This window comes from Neltuma alba, unplaced genomic scaffold (genome assembly GCF_004799145.2).
Source record: "Neltuma alba isolate B1F8T4 unplaced genomic scaffold, ASM479914v2 tig00010110_pilon, whole genome shotgun sequence".
Lineage (NCBI taxonomy): Eukaryota > Viridiplantae > Streptophyta > Magnoliopsida > Fabales > Fabaceae > Neltuma > Neltuma alba.
In genome coordinates, this window is record NW_021635062.1 from 176,579 (window position 1) to 197,256 (window position 20,678).

General features: G+C 35.7%; 1 long non-coding RNA gene across 1 annotated transcript; it reads right to left on the reverse strand.

Annotated features, from left to right (window-relative positions):
- Window positions 1-2,095: 2,095 nt before the first annotated feature.
- On the reverse strand, window positions 2,096-19,083 carry LOC114754207 (uncharacterized). The gene is made up of 3 exons (XR_003741134.1): window positions 19,073-19,083; window positions 18,771-18,773; window positions 2,096-2,158 (listed from the first exon to the last, which is right to left on the reverse strand). It is a non-coding gene; the product is annotated as an uncharacterized LOC114754207 (long non-coding RNA).
- Window positions 19,084-20,678: the final 1,595 nt, after the last annotated feature.

Below are 20,678 nucleotides of genomic sequence, written 5' to 3' on the forward strand. Positions count from 1 at the left end.
TCCCTTGGTCGAAACTTACATTTGAAAATAGGGCAGAGAAAAGCTTGATTAATGCTTCAAAATATCTCAACCACCTTCTTTAATGATAGTCCAAGTGTCATTACCTTACTAAATCTTGATTTCTCTTTCATAATTAACAAAATTCCAAATGAAATTATTTACTAAAGTCAATATCCTCTCCATTTGAGGAATGACACTTGGCAAATTCAAATCTTCTCCTTCAAGAGCTTGACACATGGCTCAATATGATCCCTTGGATTTGCAAGATACCAATCTTGCCTTATCAGTATACTTTAGGCTTTGAGTTTAACTTCTTTTCTATAATTACAGTAGCTTAGTCTCTGTAATTATTTTCTGTCAGATCCTTAGTTTATTCTCCTCATTATTATCTTCCCAAATTGCCCTCTTTGTCTCCAAATTAATTTCCTAATAATTAAATAAAAAGGAAAATTAATTTCCTTCTCTTTAGGGATTTTTCCACTTTTCATCATTATTTGGAAAAATCTTGGATACTTGAGGGTCTTCATTTAATTCCATAATTCCTCATAATTCCTTGGGATCTCATAGGAATTTTCTCAAAATTTTATTCCCCTTAAAAATATTTATTTGGAATTTTCCAAATAAAATCCCTTAATTAGCCTAAATCACCCTTAAATTCTCTTATGAATTATCTAAGGGTAATTTGGTCATAAAACCAACTTTATAATTTCATATAACTCTCAAAGGATATTATCCTCATTTTCTCTTAATTTTCCAAGGCTTGGAAATATTTTTCCTTATTTGAATTTGAACAATTTTTCCTTATTTAGTCAAATTCCTATTTTTGGCTTGGAAAACCACTAGAATTATTTTCCACCCAAAATTCTCCTTATTATTTTTAATCCTCAATAATTTGAGAATATTTCTTATTTCTAATTATCATAATGCTGGATGTGACACCACACATAGAACTCTAAAGCTTCTCAACTGGGAATGGATCTGAGCTACCAGTAGTACAAAATACCCCTTTTAACTTCTGTTAAAAACAACCTTTCACTGCTATATATCTACTGTAGTAGAAGCAACTGTAGCGGAAGATACCCCCTACGGCTTTTGTTCTTATAGAAGAGAAGCTGTAGGTTGCCTGTATATGGCTTTATTTGTGGATAAGTGAAGAAGTTGTAGGTTGCCTGCATATGGCTTCAGTTGTGGATAATTGAAACAGAAGGTATAAACTTATGGCTTCTGTGACAGTGCAACAGAAGCAGTAGGTTCTAACGTGGTAGTTTTTTTATTTAAATATTAACTGTACTTAGAAACCTGTTATTAATACAGCCAACTATATCTCATATTAAATATAACCACCAATGTACAACGTATTTATACAACCAAACCAAACATACTTATAAATTGTTAACAAAAGTATGGAGCTAGTATTAGTATGTTTAACAAAAAGAAATGTGCACAACTTGCTATACATCACCTCCTATTCTAATTTTGTTAAATTCAAGAATACCTCCAATGGAGCTAACAATGCCTCCTGCTTTGGCTTATCAGCCTTTGGTTCAGTACTAGAGACAACATTAACTTCTGAAACTGATGGCTTTTCAATAAGATTAGATGGAGAATGTGAATGATCAGAATGATCACCAGGAGCAGTTGATGATGGACTTTGATTACTACAACCAAACATGAAGTACCATCAAAATAGAGATAATGGTAGCACACCATGGCACAATGACACCTAAAATCAAGGGGGGAAACAATAATGCAGACTCTCGGCTACCAAAGATCTTGAACAAGGTCTGAGAGGTTCTAAGAGAGAAATTTCCCACTTTCCAGCAACAATAACAGGAAAGATAAGACAAGTCTCAACCCTAGCCCACATGCAGTCCCTGCCAGCTTAAAGGCATAGTCCATAAAAGGGAGAAGGGAATAGAGACAAAGAGAGACATAGACGGAGAGAGACAGGGAGACAGAAAAATCTGAAAAGTTAACATGCACACCAAATAGCATACATTAACCACAAATCTAGAAGTAGCAGTTTTGTCACTCCTTTGAGAAGGATGAAGAGCAGATGAAGTATTATTGTAACCACTAGTTGTGCTAAACATCTCCTTCTTATCAAAATCAGAATCAAAGCTTCCAAATATCAGACCACTTTTTAAAGCCTCAAGAACTTGGAAATGATTCAGAAAAGTAACAATAACATGTTGCCTTAACTCATCTGACGATTGCATACAAACTTCAGAAGTTGAAACCTCTGAGATATTGATTGTTTTAGACACAGAACAAAAAGAATTACAGAGAGATTAAATAGAAGAAATATTGATAATTGACAATCATTGATAACAAAACAGAAAGATTTAGATTATTACACTTTATAATGGTAAGGAGATATACAATAAAAGAAATAAAATTTCTACCAATAAAATTTTGGGGAGTATTTACAAAAGAATCTAGACACAACGGACTGGCTTTATTAAAATTACATTCAAATTGCAGGCTTAGTCCTGATAGTTCTCCCTAGACAACTTTATATAATTTCCCATGCACTTTCAACGATTCTTCTCATTGACTAATCTCCTTTAAATTGTGTAGGCTTCTTTTTCGCTCTCTTAACATATTGTCCTTCCCTTTATACTATGATGACCTAAAATAATACCTTCTCGAAAAAGTAACACACCAAAAAATTCTATAAAGATTTAAAGCAATATTAGAAGTACAAAATGGAAAACAAAAGATATAAAGCAAACCTGCTGCTTATAAGAATTAACTAGCAGAATGATAGCCATACCTGGATGTACCTGGCTACCGCAACTGGAAGGTCTCATCGAACCATTATAAGAGGGGAAGGAGGACTGTGTAGCCCCAGATAACTGGTTCTATGTACAATAAACAAGAGATGGTGGAAAATCCCACAGAAGCAATTTACAAAAAAAACAAATGAACAAAGTACACGGCAAGCACAAGATTCTTTAACAGATCAAACAATTTTCAATTTCAGCAACAATCCAAAATGATCAGAAAAACTAAAATACTCACTAGAACCTAAGCTTCAAACAAATTACTGTCAACGCACGGCACTAAGATGCACAAGACCTAAGGCATCATTGACGAAGGTGAACAGGAAAGAACAGAGCAGCTTCGGTGATACCCAAAAGGCGATGAAGGAAGATTCCAACTGCTACTTGAAGGTAGATAAAGAAGAAGGTGAGACCCATGAACTTGCTCAAACCAACGCCACCTTGAAGACAGAACGAAGAAGGCGAGACCCTCAACTAGTTTAAAGATAGAACAAGAGGAAGGCAAGACGATCAGCTCGAGACCCATAGGACACTGATTAAGCTTCCGACGAGACCCACTAGACCACCCATGGAGATAGATATAGAGGAATAGGGCAAGAAAAAGCCAGAGCTGATGACTAAACTACTAAAGATGGAGGGCGCGTGCTAACGAAAATATAGAGAGAAGGGGAACTTTTTTTTTATAATCTAGGTAGTATGGCTTCAGGCCCGAAATGGGATTGAAGCCATAGCATGCTACGGCTGCTAGTCCATTATGGGCTAGACGCAGTAGCATTAAGAAAAAACCTAAGCTTGTAGGGGAAAAAATTGCATACAACATTTGCTTAGATATATACTAGATGTTGTACCTAATATAAATAGATAATTTCTTAATCTAAGTTTGAAAAATAGAATGCACTGTGAATCACTAGATAGCCTAAATGCTATGAAACCATAATCTAAATTGAAAAGAAACCCACCCAACAACTAACTAAAACAACTAAACAAAAAAGCAAATAAACCTTAAACAAAACATTAACTCAAAACAAGAAAAAAGTAGAGGAAAGAAAAGAAGAAGAGGAAGAAACTTACAAAACAGGGGAAAGAAGGATCCTTGCATAGAGAGGGGTTAAGGATGGCGCCAAAGGAGAATGAGAAGGAGGGAGGTAGTAGCACTAGACTTTAAGAAGGAAGTGGTAGACAACCGGCTAGAGAATTCTGGTTTCTATATTAAAGGGAGGCGAAGAAGACGAATGGAAGAAGTGAGGAAAGGGTGCTGACAATTTTGGAGAATGGAAAGGGGAGTAGTGGTTTTAGAGAATTGAATAAGGGAGGGTTAATGGTAGTGGGGAGGTGAAAAGACAAAAATGGAGTTAAAGAATTTGAATGGGTAGGCAGTTATGGAGGGTAGGATGGTAAATAGACATAGAGAAGTAGGGTTAAGCGAACCAGTTTTGTGCAGAATCCAGCTCTTTAACGCGGTGAAATATTACATTTACCGTGGCGAAGGCGTCCTAAGAGGTTAAGAGAAGAAAGAAAGGGGACTTTACCTTGGTGAAGTGGAGACTATGCCACGGCGAAAGTATCCCAAGGGGTACACAACCTAAGTATTGGGACTTTACTGCGGTAAAACCAGAAGTTGACTGTAGTGAAAGTATCCCGAGAGTAAGACACAGAAATTGGGGAAGCTTTGCTGTGGCAAAAGATAGAGTTCGCCGCAGCGAAAGTATCCCGAGACAACACTACATAGTAGGAACAAACACAGCAGAAATGAAAAATAAGCACACAAACAAAGGAGGGTAGCTGGATACTCCAGAAACTTTCAAGTGCACATTTTAAGATCAAAGGGTGCCCAATAAGCTCAAGACAAGGTAGCACAAGACACAATCTAGAGTAGCAACTTTCTCTAGTAAATAAAATCAGATAATTTATCAATTTGCGACACTATAACAATTAAGCACATCAGGACAAAAAGCAAAGATCAGAACTAAAAGGGAATATTATTGAATTGAAAGATACTAACTACATTAAAACTAAGCTACTGAAGGGGTTTCTCCCCTACACTTATTTAGCAGACCAATGCACTAGAATATATCATGAGCAAATACAAGGCAAAAAAAAGTAAAGGAGTAAAGGAAAGAAATAACCTAAGAGTTAAGGAGGCTTTTCATTCTCATAGTAAAGCTTTAATAGATAGCCATTGACTTTAAATCTGGCTCCAGTCTCCTTATGTAGAAGCTCAATCATGCCAAAGTTGTGCATCTTCGGGATTGTGTATGGTCTGTCCTAGCATGTGTTCAATTTTCCTTGTTTGAAGGTGAAACGAGCCTTATACAATAGTACTCGATCTCCCTCTTTAAAGTTCTTCCTCAAGATTCCTTGGTCATGCACAAACTTAGTCTTCTCCTTGTACAATCTGGGGTTCTCATAAGCTTCTAGTCTAAGCTCCTCTAACTCTTGCAATTACAGCTTCCTTTACATTCCAGAAGACTCTATGTTCATGTTGCACTGCTTGACTACCCAATGCACTTTGTGTTCCAACTCCACTGGTAGATGGCAAGCTTTACTGAAAACCAAGCAGTAAGGGGACATGCCAATGGGTGATTTGTATACAGTCCGGTAGGCCTATAATGCCTCTTCCAAAAGTAAGCTCTAGTCTTTCCCGGAGGGCTTTACTATCTTTTTCAGTATATGCTTAACCTCTCTATTTGAAATCTCAGCTTGACTACTAGTTTAGGGGTGATAAGCAGTGGAGACTTTGTGAGTGACACCAAATTTTGAAATAAAGTTATCAACAATCCTATTATAGAAATGTATACCCCTTTCACTCACTACAGCCTTAAGGATCCCATACCTACAGAAAATATTTGATTTAAGAAATTTTGAAATAGCTTGTTGATGATGACCTTTATCGTTCACCTTAGGGTTCTCAATCAAAAATAAATCCAAGTTATACAGTATAGTTAAACTCGGGTCATTTCATTTTTGGGAGCCTTTATTAGTTGCCTAAGCTAGACTAAAGGCCTGCAATGTAATGAAAAGGGGTTTGGTTTTTAAGATTTAAATGAATGGTGACTAAACTAAATGCAATGAAAACAAACCTAAACTACTATATTTTTGATATTTTTGGATAATGATGATGGAATGGAAATGAATGATAGGAAATCTCTTGAGAATGGTTTTGATGGCAATCATAGTTCACTTGAGATATTAGGAGTTCCACAAATCCATTAGGTTTTCTTAATAACAACCTCCATAACTCATTGAGTCCAATGTTTAAATCAATGAACTTCATTAATAAAAACATTGTTAAGCTCCCCTAATGTGTAATTTAAGAATGATTAATGCAATTGGTTCAATGTAACCCACAATCAACTCAGTATCAATACACAACCATACAAGATGAGAGAGAATCAAGAGAATTACAAAGAAGCATATATGTGACCACATATATTTAAGCATAAAGTTCTACATTAATCAATCTAACTACAAATGTAATCATTAACCAATAATTACAGTCTCAATCCCAAGTTCCTAACTAACAATTTACAACTCCTAGACCTAGAAAGCCATAAATCGTAGCTAAAAATTGAAAACTGAAACTAAACTTCCCTTTGAAGTTTGGAAACTCATGACACTCCACTATTCTTCAAGAGTTGATAAACCCTAGCCCTTCATAGCTTCAAGAAAAGCTCCAACCGAAGTGAATTCGTCAGCCATGGCAGCTGGGAGTGGAAGGAAATGAGATGAAGTAAAGGAAAGGGGAAGGAAATGAATAGGGAAGAAGATGGAGATGGAGAGGCAAGAAGATGAGAGAATAGAGGTGTTGGAGATGATAAAATGGAGTTCCTCTTTAAAAATAGGGTTTCTCAGGGTTTAGAGGGTCAATATGGGTCAGATCATATGATTAGAGGCTCTATTTTTGCGTTCTGATCCAGATCTGGCATTGCTGATATTAGGCTTTCACCACGGTGAAGGTATAACTTCGCCGCGGTGAAGCATTCTATAACATCCCAAATTTTGGCAATTCTATACAATTTTGCCCAAGAAATCCAAATATGAGCTTATATTTATGAAAATCCAACTCCTTCCCTAAAAATCAGTGTTGGCTGAATTGGGTATCTTAGAAAACAAAATTTTCATGTTCAATTTTAATGCTTCCAAGCTTCCTTTCTTGGTGTTTCCCTACACTATTTCATTATTTAAACACATTGGAAGCATCAAATTAAATCAAATCTAACTCTAACCCCATTCTCTCTCCTTGGACGAATTGAATCATCAATCATAGGGGTTGGATTTTCTTTCCAAAACTTAATCAAAACCAATCAAATCTTATCCTTTTTAAGTGTTTAGTATATGTTTCAAACCCTTGATTAAACCCTTTCATAATTTTCAAAATTTTGGCAACATCTCCCGAAATGGCCATCTAACCCAACATAAAGTGACATTTAAACAGCCCACAATCATTAACAAAAAGCTTAGGACCTTACCTTAGTGATTCCTTAAATTTAAGTAGACTTTCTTTCACCAGAAATAGCTCTTTCTCTCTCTAAACTCAAGAGCAACATAACCTCCCCTAGCGATCTCCTCTTGGCCAAAAAATATGAGGGCGGGAAAGGCTATTTATAGGCCAAGCATTAACCAATTGCCATCAAAGTTTAAAGGAATTACAATGCTTATGTGTCAAGCCAAGCTTCCTTCTTGAATTTTCTCTTTCCTTTATTTAATTCCAAATGAAATAAATTTTAAAAGTCAAAATCCTCTCCATCCCTATCTTAACGAGTGGCATAATGAGAGCTAAGTAAAAAGGTGTGTACTTTTCACCTTTTTCAATACAATTTTGCTACTAAAATAGCTCTGTCTTTTTCTATATCAGTGATCTAAGCTTCCTGATTAATTTTTGTCGTATCCTTAATATTTCCTTAACAATTTTCACTTCACTAAAAAGCCCTCCTTTTCCCTTATAATGAATTTATATAATTAAAAGAAAAGAAAACCAATTTTCTTACTATATTAGTTTTCTTACTTGGGAGTTACTTTTTCAGGTCTCTAGGCTCATTAAAACTTTCCTGAATATTCCATAATCTCTTACTAATCACATAGAAGCTCCATGAATTTTCTTGGCATCTTCTAACCTCATAAATATTTATTTGGAATTTTCTCGAATAAAACCCTAATTAGCATAATTAGACTTTAAATTGCTTTAAAAATTAACTAAGGGTATTTTTGGAATAAAACTACTTGTACAATGTCCTATAATTCTCAAGACACCTTATCCTTATTTTTTCTTAATTTTCTAAGGCTCAAAACTATTTTTCATAATTAATTTTTAACCAATTTTCCTAATTCGTCAATATTTAATAATTACTACTTTCCATTATATTTTCAACCTTTGAGCCTCGAATATTGTCCAGGGACTTTTTCTCTATTTTCATGATTATTTGCTAACTTTTGGGAATTTCTAACATATTTTCCTAACATTTTCATATTTCTTTATACTATTTTGGCTCTTAAATGCCTTGGGATTTTCTTACTCTTAAGGTTAAGATTTTTGTGGTGTTACATTTCCTCCCCCTTAAAATAAATTTCATCCTTGAAATTCAGCACATACCTTATGTGAAGAGCTCTGGATACCTGCTCCTCATCTCGTCTTCCTTCTCCTATGTGGCTTCTTCCAAATTTACATCCTTCCAGATTACCTTGGCCAGCAAAATCATCTTGTTTCTCAGCTGTTTGACCTTTTGATCCATTATCCACTCTGGTCATACCTCAAATGAGAGATTGCCTTTCAACTTAATCTGATTAGGTTCCATCACATGATCGGGATATAGATGGTACTTCTTTAACTGGGAAACATATAAGATGTTGTGTAATTGACTTAAATTCGGGAGTAGGGCCAGTCTATGGGCTATTGGTCCCACTTGAGAGAGTATCTCAAATGGTCCCACATACTTCGGCATCAACTTTTTCACCTTAATGGATCAACCTGTGCTAGTAGTTAGAGAAACTCTTAAAAACACATAATCTGCAACCTAGAACTCTGATGGTTTCTGCCTCTTATCGGTGTAATTTTTCTATCCACTCTAAGCTGTAAGCAACTTCTGTTTGATCAGCTTTATCTGCTCAGAGGTTTGATCCACTATATCTGGACTCTAAACTTACCTCTCTCTATGTTTTGTCTAGCAGATCAGGGATCTATACTTTCTCCGGTACAAAGCTTCAAACAAGGCCATTTGAATACTGGAAGGGAAACTATTATTGTAAGCAAACTTTGCCAGTGGCAGATACTCACCCCATTTTCCTCTAAAATCCAAAACACATACGCTTAACATATCTTTTAGGGTTTAGATTGTTTGCTCTGTTTGCCCATTTGTTTATGGGTGATAAGCCATACGAAGACTCAACTTCGTTCCTATGGCTTCTTGCATCTTCTTCCAAAATTTGGACATAAATCTTGGGTCTCTATCTGACACGATATCCTTTGGTACCCTATGAAGTCTAGTGATCTCCTTAATGTATGACCTTGCTAACTTTTTCTGGCAAATAATCAACTTCGATTGCCAGGAAGTGGGCTGACTTCATCAGTTGATCAACTATGACCCATATCACGTCGTAACCTGATGATATATAAGGTAATCCTACAATAAAGTCCATGGAAAATACTATCCCATTTCTACTCACAGAGATCTAAGGGTTACAGAAAACTTGATGGTTTCTAGTGCTCTATCTTTATTTTCTAGCACATGAGGCATCTTGCCACATATCATGTGACATCTCGTTTCATACCGGGCCACCAAAATATTTGCTTAAGGTCTTGGTACATCTTGGTAATTCCTGGATGAATCATGTACTTACTCTTATATGCCTCATTGATGTATCCCTATTTTATAATATATTTTTACGTATAATTAAGGGATTTTATAATGTTTGAAGGGTTTAAAATGCAATAGATACTCATATTTTGATTTAAGGAAATTATATGAATTAATTGCTTAAAAGTGCATTTTTTATAATTTCCCTTTTGAAAGGTATCTCTGCTTTGATTCCAAGGAATATTCTATCAAGTAAAACATAGACCCTTTGGAAAATTTGTGGCAGCCACGTGGCATTACAAGAGGATTTTCTAATTATCTAGTTAGAAATTATCCAAAATATCTAGCCAGAATATCTCTTATCTTCCACCATAAATTAAAGAGCTTGAATAATTAATTTCTTTTGTGGATAATTCTCTTATCATATTTTGAATTTGAATAAATATTTTACTCATATTCCATTATCCATTTGATTTTCCAAATATCCACATTATCATTTTTATCCTCTTTCTAAACCCTAACCCTAATTCATCCTACCACTATATCCTTATTCAAATTTGAGATATTATCCTTGTATCCAATATCATTTAAATTCAAAAGCTTTTTTACTATAGTTGCAATGAAGATCACACCAAATCAAGAGAATTCAAATTTAAAGTTCTATCAAGATTACAAGATAAAAGAAGATAAAAGATAAAGCTAGAAGACTCAAGGGTTTCCTCATCTAACTAGGACAGATTCAAGAGCTATAAAAGGAGATCAAAGGAGCCTTGGAGAAGGAATGGAGCCATCTACACTACACAAGCACAAGCATACACTTGGCTTCCTCTTGTGTCCAGCTATTTCATTGTCTTCTTTTCATTATTTTCTTTTTATCATTATGGTGTCATCTAGCCATATGTGTGGCTAGTCCTCTTTGTTCTTGAGGACAAGATGACGTGGCTTGAGTTCCTGTTTATATTGGGGAGTTTGTTAGTTTTCTTATTTCAATCCACTAGTACGTTGCGTTTATGAATTTCCTAGGTTAGGATTTTTATTTCTTTTATGGACTAATATTTGATTTATGTTTCAGTTGAACAATTATATTTTGAAGCTTTTAATGAATATATTTTCAGTTTCCTCATGATTCTATGAGTGTTTATCTTTATAGATTTCTATTTTGATTTGCACAAGTAGTTTATGCTCTAGGGTTTTCGATAGATAACTCTCTTTAGGAACAAGATATAATTGTTTAATTGAATTCACAACTAAGTGGTTTTTAAATGATTGATTAAAAGGTGATTATATGCTAGTTCTCTAGGTATAATTATTAATTAATTAATCATGACTTAGATGTTATCTAGGGTTTTTCTTTTTGACTTAGTAATTGTTTTTATACAAACTTCTCATCTTTTCGAATTGTGATAGCCACTCGTCAATGTCTTTGGGAAGTGCATCATTCTGGTAAAGTCTTTGTTCCTTTCGTTTCCTTTTACTTATTATTATTTTCTTTTATTTTTCTCAATTTATTTTCTTAAAAAAATCAATCAATTTTCTTTCCTACTCCTTCGTTTTCTACATCATGTTTTTCTTAATTAAAAAGGTTTTTTAAATTTTAACAAAGCTCCTCATAGAGAGAGACAACCTAGGTTGACCTCTATACTATATAGGGTTAATTTAGTTAATTCATTTGAGAGCTTACACGACAGGGTGATCACTCATCCAGAATTTGTTTCCTAAGACCATTTATTGGAGGGACATTATTTCTTCCTCTATACTTTAATATTCCCTCGATTGAGATCTCAAAATCTCTTGTCTTATTGTTTAGTACCTTAGCTCAAAGAGTCTTTGCTAACTCATCCCTTCTTTAAGCTTTCTCCATACATTCCATTAACAAGACCTTTGTTCTATGTTCTCCTGCTTCATCAGATGTCAACTGCATCTAATAGATAGGACTCTAATCTCTAATACCTTCTAACAATTCAATCTCTTTCATCATTAAGGTTGCAACTTACACCACCTTTCTACTCAAGGTATTGGCTACTATATTCGCCTTTCCTAGATGGTACTTGCTCTGGTAGTCATAGTCCTCAGGGAGCTCCATCAATCTTCTCTACTTCATATTCAGGTCTTTTTTATCTTGCAGGTACTTGAGGCTCTTATGATCACATAATAGTTTTATGGTTACCTCATATGAATCTCTTGTAGTAACCTGCCAATCTTAAGAGACTTCTTATCTCTGTTACGATCTTGAGTTGTTCTCAGTTGAGTACTGCTTCGACTTTACTAGGACCCATGGCTAGACCTTCTTGCTTAATTAAGTGGCCTAGGAATCTAACTTCATCTAACAAAAACTCATGTTTACTAAGCTTGGCATAGAGCTGTTTCTCCTTTAGTGTACTCAGAATAGTCCTTAGATGCTGCTCATGTTCCTCTTGAGATTTGGAGTACATAAGGATGTCATCGATGAAGACTACGACAAACTGATCTAAGTATGGGCAAAATGAATATTCATTGTTAACTGTAATAATCCGTGAAGATTACAGGGGCATTTGTTAATCTAAACGGCATCACTAAGAACTCATAATATTCATATCGGGTCCTAAAAGCAGTCTTCAGAACGTCCTCAGCTGGTTGTATCATCCTGATGGTAAATCGATATCTGAGAATATCATAACTTTAGCTAGCTAGTCTAGTAAATCATGGCTCCACGTTAAAGGATACTTATCCTTAATCATCACCTTATTTAGCTCTTGGTAGTCTATGCATAACCTTAGACTACGCTCCTTCTTGTTGACAAAGAGTACTGGAGCACTCAAGGGAGATATGCTAGGTCTAATAAATCTCCCTTCTACAGCTCCTCTATTTGTTCCTTTAACTCCGCCATCTCGTTTGAAGCCATTCAGTAAGGTATTTTCGATATTGTCTTTATAAACCTTACTCATTCCTTCTATCAACTCTGGACTATCTTTGCTTACCTTAACTTTATCCTCCATCTTACTGAACTTAGTACATTCTTGCCAAAAATGGCTGACATTTCTAGCCTCTGCATACTTTTACATTACTTTCCAGGGGTCACCCACCAATGGTCTACTCTTGCTTGAACATGCTTAATTAAATAGTGCTGACGGGAAACTGAGGCATTGTTGCTAATAGGCTCGAACAGTGGTACTTTGTTGTCTTAGACCCTTCTTGCTCTATCCTTATCGGGTCTTTTCTGTCACATTCGGCAATAGGGTAATTAGGAATAAGGAATATTTCTAAATAATCTAGGGCAAAAAATGATAAGGAAAAATAGAAGAATTTTGGTGGAAAATAATTATTATCATTTTCCAAGCCAATTATGAAAATTTGACTAATTAAGAAAAATTGGTCAAAAATAATTATGGAAAAATATTTCCAAGCCTTGGAAAATTAAGGGAAAATAAGGATAATATCCTTTGAGAATTATATGAGATTATATACTTGGTTTTATGACCAAATTACCCTTAGAGAAATTACAAAAGAATTTAAGGGTAATTTAGGCCAATTTAAGGGATTTTATTTGGAAAATTCCAAATAAATATTTTTAAGGGGAATAAAATTCCAAGAAAATTCCTACGATATCCCAAGAAATTATAAGAGAATATGAATTAAAAGAAGACCCTCAAGTATCTAAGATTTTTCCTAATTCTTTTGAAAAGTGGAAAAATCAATAAAGAGAAGGAAATTAGTTTTCCTTTTTAGTTAATTATTGAGAAATTAATTTTCAGACAAAAATGGCAATTTGGGAAGGTAAAAATGAGGAGAATAAATTATGAATCTAACAAAAAATAATTACAGAGGCCAATACACTGTAATTATAGAAAAGAAATTAAAAACAGAGTCAAAGTGCACCGATAAAGCAAAGACTAGAGTTTTGCAATTCAAATGGCCCACAATTGGCCATGTGCCAAGCCCCTAATGGAGAGAATTTGAATTTCCCAAGTGTCACTCCTCAAATGGAGATGATTTTGACTTTTGGTAATTAATTTCTTTTGGAATTAGTTAATTAAAAAAGAGAAACTAAGACAAAAGAGGGTAATGACACTTGTAACTTCATTTATGATGGTGGTTGGGATTTTTTTGTTCATTAAAGGAGCTCTCCCACCCCTATTTTCATATTATTATTTTGGTTAAGAGTGAGCAAGAGAGAAAAGAGAGAACTTGGAGGAGAAATCAAGAGAAAGCTATTAGCTTTGATAATCCAAGTAAGGTTTAAGGTTAGTTTTTGATTCTAAGTTGTGCCTTGCTTTGTTTGCTTGAGTTGTATGATTAGAAATTCATGGTTCTCCCCTTTTTCTTGTGCTGGCCAAAACATGTTTATGGGAAGGGAAGAAGTTTTATTGGTCTAACATGTTAGAACACTTCAAAGCATGATAGATCCTAGTGGTTATAAGTGGTTGTAGATTGTTTTTGAAGTGTTTTCTTTGTTGTGTTGCATGAGGACCATTTTGGCCAAGACCAAAGCTGAACCCTAGGATGAGTTTTTTAATTTTTTGATGCTTCCATTGTGCTCAAAATGGAAAATGGTTTAAGATTAAAACCAAAGTTGTAATTTTTAGAAAATAAACCCTATAGTTCAGCCAAGCTAAAACTAGAAGAGGGAGTTTTATTTTCTTAAATCCAAGTACATATTTGGAATCTACATGAAAAACCATGTAGGAATAAATCAAGAAGGAATTTTTAGGGTTCAAGAGACAAAACTCTAAAAATTCAAGAACAAAGGTGGAAGCTTTAAAAAAGGTTTTAGAGTTCTTGAGTTATGTTGTTAATTTTATATGGAATGGTTGATGATTCTTGCTACCCTTTTTATGGCTAATAATACTAGGGTTTGACATTTGTGAAGGAAAAGAAGAGAAATAAAGAAAGCTCAAATCTTTGGAGTAAGGTAGCAAGTTGAACCTAACTAGTAACATTAACTTTGCATTATTGATTATTGCATGATTAGTTGCTATTATGTGGATGAACTTTCTTGATTGTGATGTGGCTGCTCTTTGCACTTTCTTGCTTTGGCCTTTGTATGATTGAGTTTGCCAAATAATGAGCATGCTAGTTCACCAATAGTAGTTAAGGTAGTTATGCATAATAATGATGCTTGTTGATGATATAGTTAGTTAATTTGGTATTGGGACTTCAATGAAATCTCATTCTCCAAATGCAATCTAACATTTTAGGGCTTGAAACTTCCAAAGTCAAGCTACAGATTGAAGGTTAAATTATGGTGCCTAGCCATAAAAAAATTCGTGGACTTTTAGGTTATGTAAATATTATGCTGGACAGTGCTATAAACCTAACTACATCGCTAATTTGGGCATTGTTTTGATTAAGTTCCTGAATGCTTTTAATCACAAAATTTGGCACATTTATAGGTCACATTCTAAGCTTCATTTTGATAGCTAATACATTAAAAATGGTCAAATACACAATTTTTAATGTAAGGTCTAGAATCTGAAAAAAGAGTGTTTACCAAAAGGACAGAGATGACTTTCACAAAAACCTGACACTTTTTCAAATGGAATTGGTTCACAAGATTATTTTTTCTTACAAGAGAATTCAAAGATCTTTTTATAGAATTGTGAACCACTCCATTTTGATTCTTCTAGATTAAGTTATGAATTTTCAAAGTTGGGCTAGATAAACTGGATTTTTCCCAATGAACAGTGAAAATATGAAAATTAGCGTTTTTTGTGAAAAATTAAGCCCAAGACCATCCAGTGTGGTCTAAAATGATTTTGATTAAACCCTAAGTGGATTTGACAGTAAGGTGTAATGTTTTTGGTATGAGAGCAGAGGTTCTGGCATAGGATAGAACGCTCTGCTTAGGTTATTCGTTAGCTAACAACGTTGGTTGAGGAGGAATTGACAAGTTTTTGCAAGAATTGAGATGAAAAACACAATGGATTGGGACGCTAGATCTGAAAAGTTGATCAATGATTAGGATGTTAACATAATTGATCTCACAAAAGAGGATCTGGTGTGATGGACTATGGAGACTGCTAGCCCAGGATACTCAACAAAGGGGTCTAAATCTAGAGCATTGGGCTAACCTTTTAGGGATTACTAAAGAACAATTATTGTACCTACTTGGACCCGGTGACCTAATAAATCCTGTAACTAGTTTGTACCAAGAACCATTAGACCTTAGCCTATACATTCATTCCATCAGACAACCTGTTACCCTAAATGTGCAACCAAGCAATATTCTTAGACCCAGTACTAGGCCAGTGGAACCCCTGGCACCTGCATTGCCTGACCCTACTCTAACGAAGCTTAGAATCTGTAGTCTTAAGCAACTGAAAGAGAAGTTAGAGTTCTTAGGTCGTCATATCAAGAAAAACGAGGATCAATAAGACCCAAACATTTATCTAGATTACCTTCAGGGAGTGAAGGTGTTATATCAGACTTATAGACCGAATAACCTTTATATAGATACCAAGGATTGGGTTTATACGATGACGGACATGCTTCTATATTTACCCTCATGGGTGAACGAATCATGTTACCTGGATCAAATAGTGGGTTCAGGTGTTGAGGATTACATCCAGTGCCTTGAAAACTTTGTCAAGATTTATTACTTTTAGATGGTAAGATCCTCATAATACTAACGTAGGACATGTTTTGTTATAGCTAACCATAATAGGTTAGGCTGGCGATGCTTGGTTATTATGTTGTTTGCTTTTCATATATATGTTTTGAACTTGTTGCTTTGGTTGATGCATAAGTATTGTATGCTGAATATTTAGTTAAATGAAATCCAAGCATGATGTTTACTTCTTGTTCCTCTATTATGCTATCTGAGTAGTTAAAAATGATGGTTAGAACTTGACGAAACCCTTCGCCAGAGAGACCCCCAGTTCAAGATGCAAGGGTCCCTCCCAATCCACTACAATTAATTTTGGATTGTCTTGAGTAACAGTAAAAGGCCATTGAAGATATAAGGGCGGCATAAGCTCACCAGGAACAAGAAAGGGATGCTGCAATGGTTGTAGTAGTAGCAGCGGCAATGGCTAACCTCAACAGGAGGTAGCCAAAAGAAGAAACCTCAGCAACACAAGCAACAGAACAATTGCCTAGACCAGCAATGCCAGCAGCAGACCCCGATAGCATCCAGTAATAGATGGTATGTTTTTTAAATACAACTCGCCATCATTTGATAGAGTGTTTGATGTCCAAGCAGCAGAAGACTGGATTAACCACTTGGAGAAGATCTTTAGAGTATTAGACTAGCCAACAGAGTGGAAAGCCCAGATGGCAATTTACAAGTTAGAGAAAGATGCAGACCGCTGGTGTAAGAATACTGAACTTGTTCTAGATGCTCAGAACACAAGGGTGACATGGGAAGTGTTCCTAGAGCAACTCCATGGAAAATATTTTTTAAAGTCAATCAGGGATGAAAGGGAAGCAGAATTCCTGACACTGAAGTAGAAGGATAATAAGCCATTTGACAAGTATTTGGCTAAGTTTATTGTCTCTCCCACTACTCCAGTTACCTACATTACCGGGATAATGAGAGGTGGATGATCGAGGAAAATGGTAAGAGGACTAAAGCAGTCCTTAAGGGAGATGATTGCTCCCACGCAGTTCGAACAGTTTAACAGGGCAGTTGAGGCCTGCCGAATTATAGACAATAGCCTGACCCATCATCTGATAGTTAAGTCTACTCCCAGGTTGAAGAAGGGAGATTAAGGTGGCACCTCTTCTAATGCCAATAGGAAGAGCAAGAGGCCATAGGACAACTGAAAGAGTAAAAAGGGAGGTGAGCCCTCAAATGGCAAGGAATGTCCAACCGACAGCAAGAGTCACGGTGATAGACCATGTGTGGCTGGGTAGAACTTTTGCTATACTTGTAGCAAGCCTGGACACTTCTCGAGAGAATGTCTGCAGAATACAAAAAAGGCAAGGCTGCGAACACAAGGATGAATATTTGCCCTCACAGGGGTAGAAGCCCAGAAGTCTCTAGAAATGATCTAAGGTATGATCATTATTAACAACTCCCTAATGATTGCAATGTTTAATTTGGGTACTAGTCATTCTTTTATCTCTATGCCTGTGTTAAAAGACTTGGCTTAATTATAAATATATTGCCGTATGACATACATGTGGTCACACCAACACATAATAGGGTAATTACATCTGATGTGTACTTATACTGTATAGATTGTTATAAACACTACTATACTGCCTTAGACTTGATATGTATGCCTTCCATGAAATTGATATGGTGATTGGATTGAATTGGTTGTCGTCCCATTATGGCAAGGACAAAACTTTGATCCTACCCTTAAGAGAAATGAAGGTAAATCCTGAAGTTAAGTTAAACTTTGTAACGAAAGCCCAGATGGGCAATGGTATGATGAATGAAGCTACGTAAGACTAGCAGAGGTTAAGAGAAAAGTGTGTTTTGTCATAATGAACCAAGGGAATTAATGGTGATGAATGAATGATGAGAGCCTTTTGTCATTTGCCTTGGGGTTCTCAATCAAAAATAAATCCAAGCTATGCAGTATAGTGCAAACTCAGGTCATTTCACTTTTGGGAGCCTTTATTAATTATCTAAGCTAGACTAAATGCCATGCAATGCAATGGAATAGGGTTTTGGGTTTTTAAGATTTAAATGAATGGTGCCTAAACTAAATGCAATGAAAACAAACTTAAGATACTATATTTTTGGTGTTTTAAGATAATAATGATGGAATGGAAATGAATGATAGGAAATCTCTTGAAAATGGTTTTGATGGCAATTATAGTTCACTTAAGATATTGGGAGTTTCACAAATCCATTAGGTTTTCTTAATAACAACCTCAATAACTCATTAAGTCTAACGTTTAAATCAATAAACTTCATTAATGAAAACATTGTTAAGCTTCCCTAATGTGAAATTTGAAAATGATCATGCAATTGGCTCAATGTAACTCAATCAACTCAGTATTAAAACATGACCATGAAAGATAGGAGAGAATCATGAGAGTTACAAAGAAGCATATATGTGACCACATATATTTAAGCACGAAATTCAACATCAACCAATCCAAACTACAAATGTAAATCATTAACCAATGATTACAGAATTAACCAAAGTGTCTCACTAAGAATTTACAAATCCTAAACCTAGGAAATCATAAATACATAGGTAGAAACTAAAGATTGAAACTGAAACTCCCCTTTGAAGCTTGGAAACTCATGCTACTCTACCATCTTCAAGAGTTGATAAACCCTAGCTCACCATAGCCTTGGAATCAGCTCCAACCAGAGTTAAATCTTCAACCATAGCAGTCAGGAGATGAAGGAAATGAGGTGGGATGAAGAAAGAGTGCAGGAAATGGAAGGGGAAGAAGATGGAGATGGAGAGGCAAGAGGATGGGAGAATAGAGGTGTTGGAGATGATAAAATGGAGTTATGGGATGAAAATAGGGTTTCTAAAGGTTTTAGGGGTCCATCTGGGTCGGATCATATGAATAGAGGGTCTATTTTTGCGTTCCGGGTCCGAATCTGACGTTATTGATACGAGAGAGTTTGCTACGGCGAACTCAAAAGTTTACTGTGGCGAACTATTCCAAAGAAGAATTTTAGTGAAATGTTGAGAGTTTTCCGCGGCGAACTCAAAAGTTTACCCTGGCGAACTATTCCAGAATAGTCACTGATGCACATTTTCAGACTTTTTACCACATCACAGCATTTTCTTAGAAACTCTCATGTTGTGTAATTCTTTGATCTTTAATCTTGGCTCTAATTCTCAAGTGTCCTACAATAAAAAGCAACAATTTGAAGCATCAATTGTCCTAGAAATCAATTGAATACAATTAATAACCAATTATGACAATTTTACCCTAAAAAAGACACTAATTCAAAGTAAGGACTCTTAATCAAAATTAAGCACAATTATCATCAAAAGGAGCCAAAATCTATGATAAATACCCTTAAAATGATATGAAATAACATAGAACAATTGGGTTCAATCAATGAATACAGAGTGATTACCAAAGGAGGTGGTAGCTTCTATCACTACAACCAGGGATTCTGGTCACGACAAACAAACATAATAACTCTTAGATGTTGAGGTGGTTGCTCAATGAGACACAATGACTTTTAGAGGTCACAGAGCATAGGATAAGTAGATGTTAGAAAGTAAGAGAGGTAGCCACTACTTAGAGTTATTAGATTCCCCCTCAAAAGGAAAAGCAATGATAAGGAGTTAAACAATATGGTTAGGGGTTGAGTCTATACAACAATAAGAAGGTGTAAGTGGCCACCTAAGCTGGACAAACTCTTACAGTCTCATTAGGGCTAGGGCACCATGATAGAGTAGCTATCTCAAGTCCTAGAATAGATGAATACGAACTTAGGGATAGTGAAGTCAAGATGGAGAGCCATAGTGAAAATGTCTTAAGGATCAAGAAGAAGAGGACGAGACAGATGGCTATGCAGGGAACTAGCTTAGAGGTTGGCATGGTCCCCTTAATGTTAAGAGATGCTCAGTCACTTGGGGTTTAGGTTGAGAGGCACTCTTTTCAGGGGATAAGGTCTTGGCTAGGAGTTTTCCTAGAGAGGGTGGGAATTAGTCCTCCAAATTAGAATTTATGTTGCTCAAGATGGAGCAAGATACCCTATCTGAGCGGGAAAGGAAAGTAGCTGAAGCAAGGTAAGCGAAGTGACTTCACCTAATGGGAGCATGACTAGCCAAGAACAAAGCTAAGCTTAGTTGTACTTGAGCTTAGCAGAGTACTAAAGCAAGCAGAAAGAAGAAGAACCTCAAAAGTCCTCTCCCTATGACTTCAAGAAGCAGCTGCAAAAAGAAAGAGAGGCTCCCTTTTGTGGGGATAAGATGTCTGGATGGCACGCTACAGACATAGCAACTAGTAAGAGCTTGCACTCATTGTATTGAAATGCCAGGCATTATGCATGCATTATGCATGTTAGAGTATGCTCGTATTGAAAAGTAAAGTGCAGGAAAGAGAAGTTGCATAAGTCCTCTCTCTATACCGTTCTAAAATAGTAAGAGACAGTAAGAGCAGCTGGAGGAATAAGAGAACTCCTAAGACAGATTGACTTAGGCACCTAAAGAGACAAATAGGTGGCTTAGGGAATTGACACAAGGCCTAA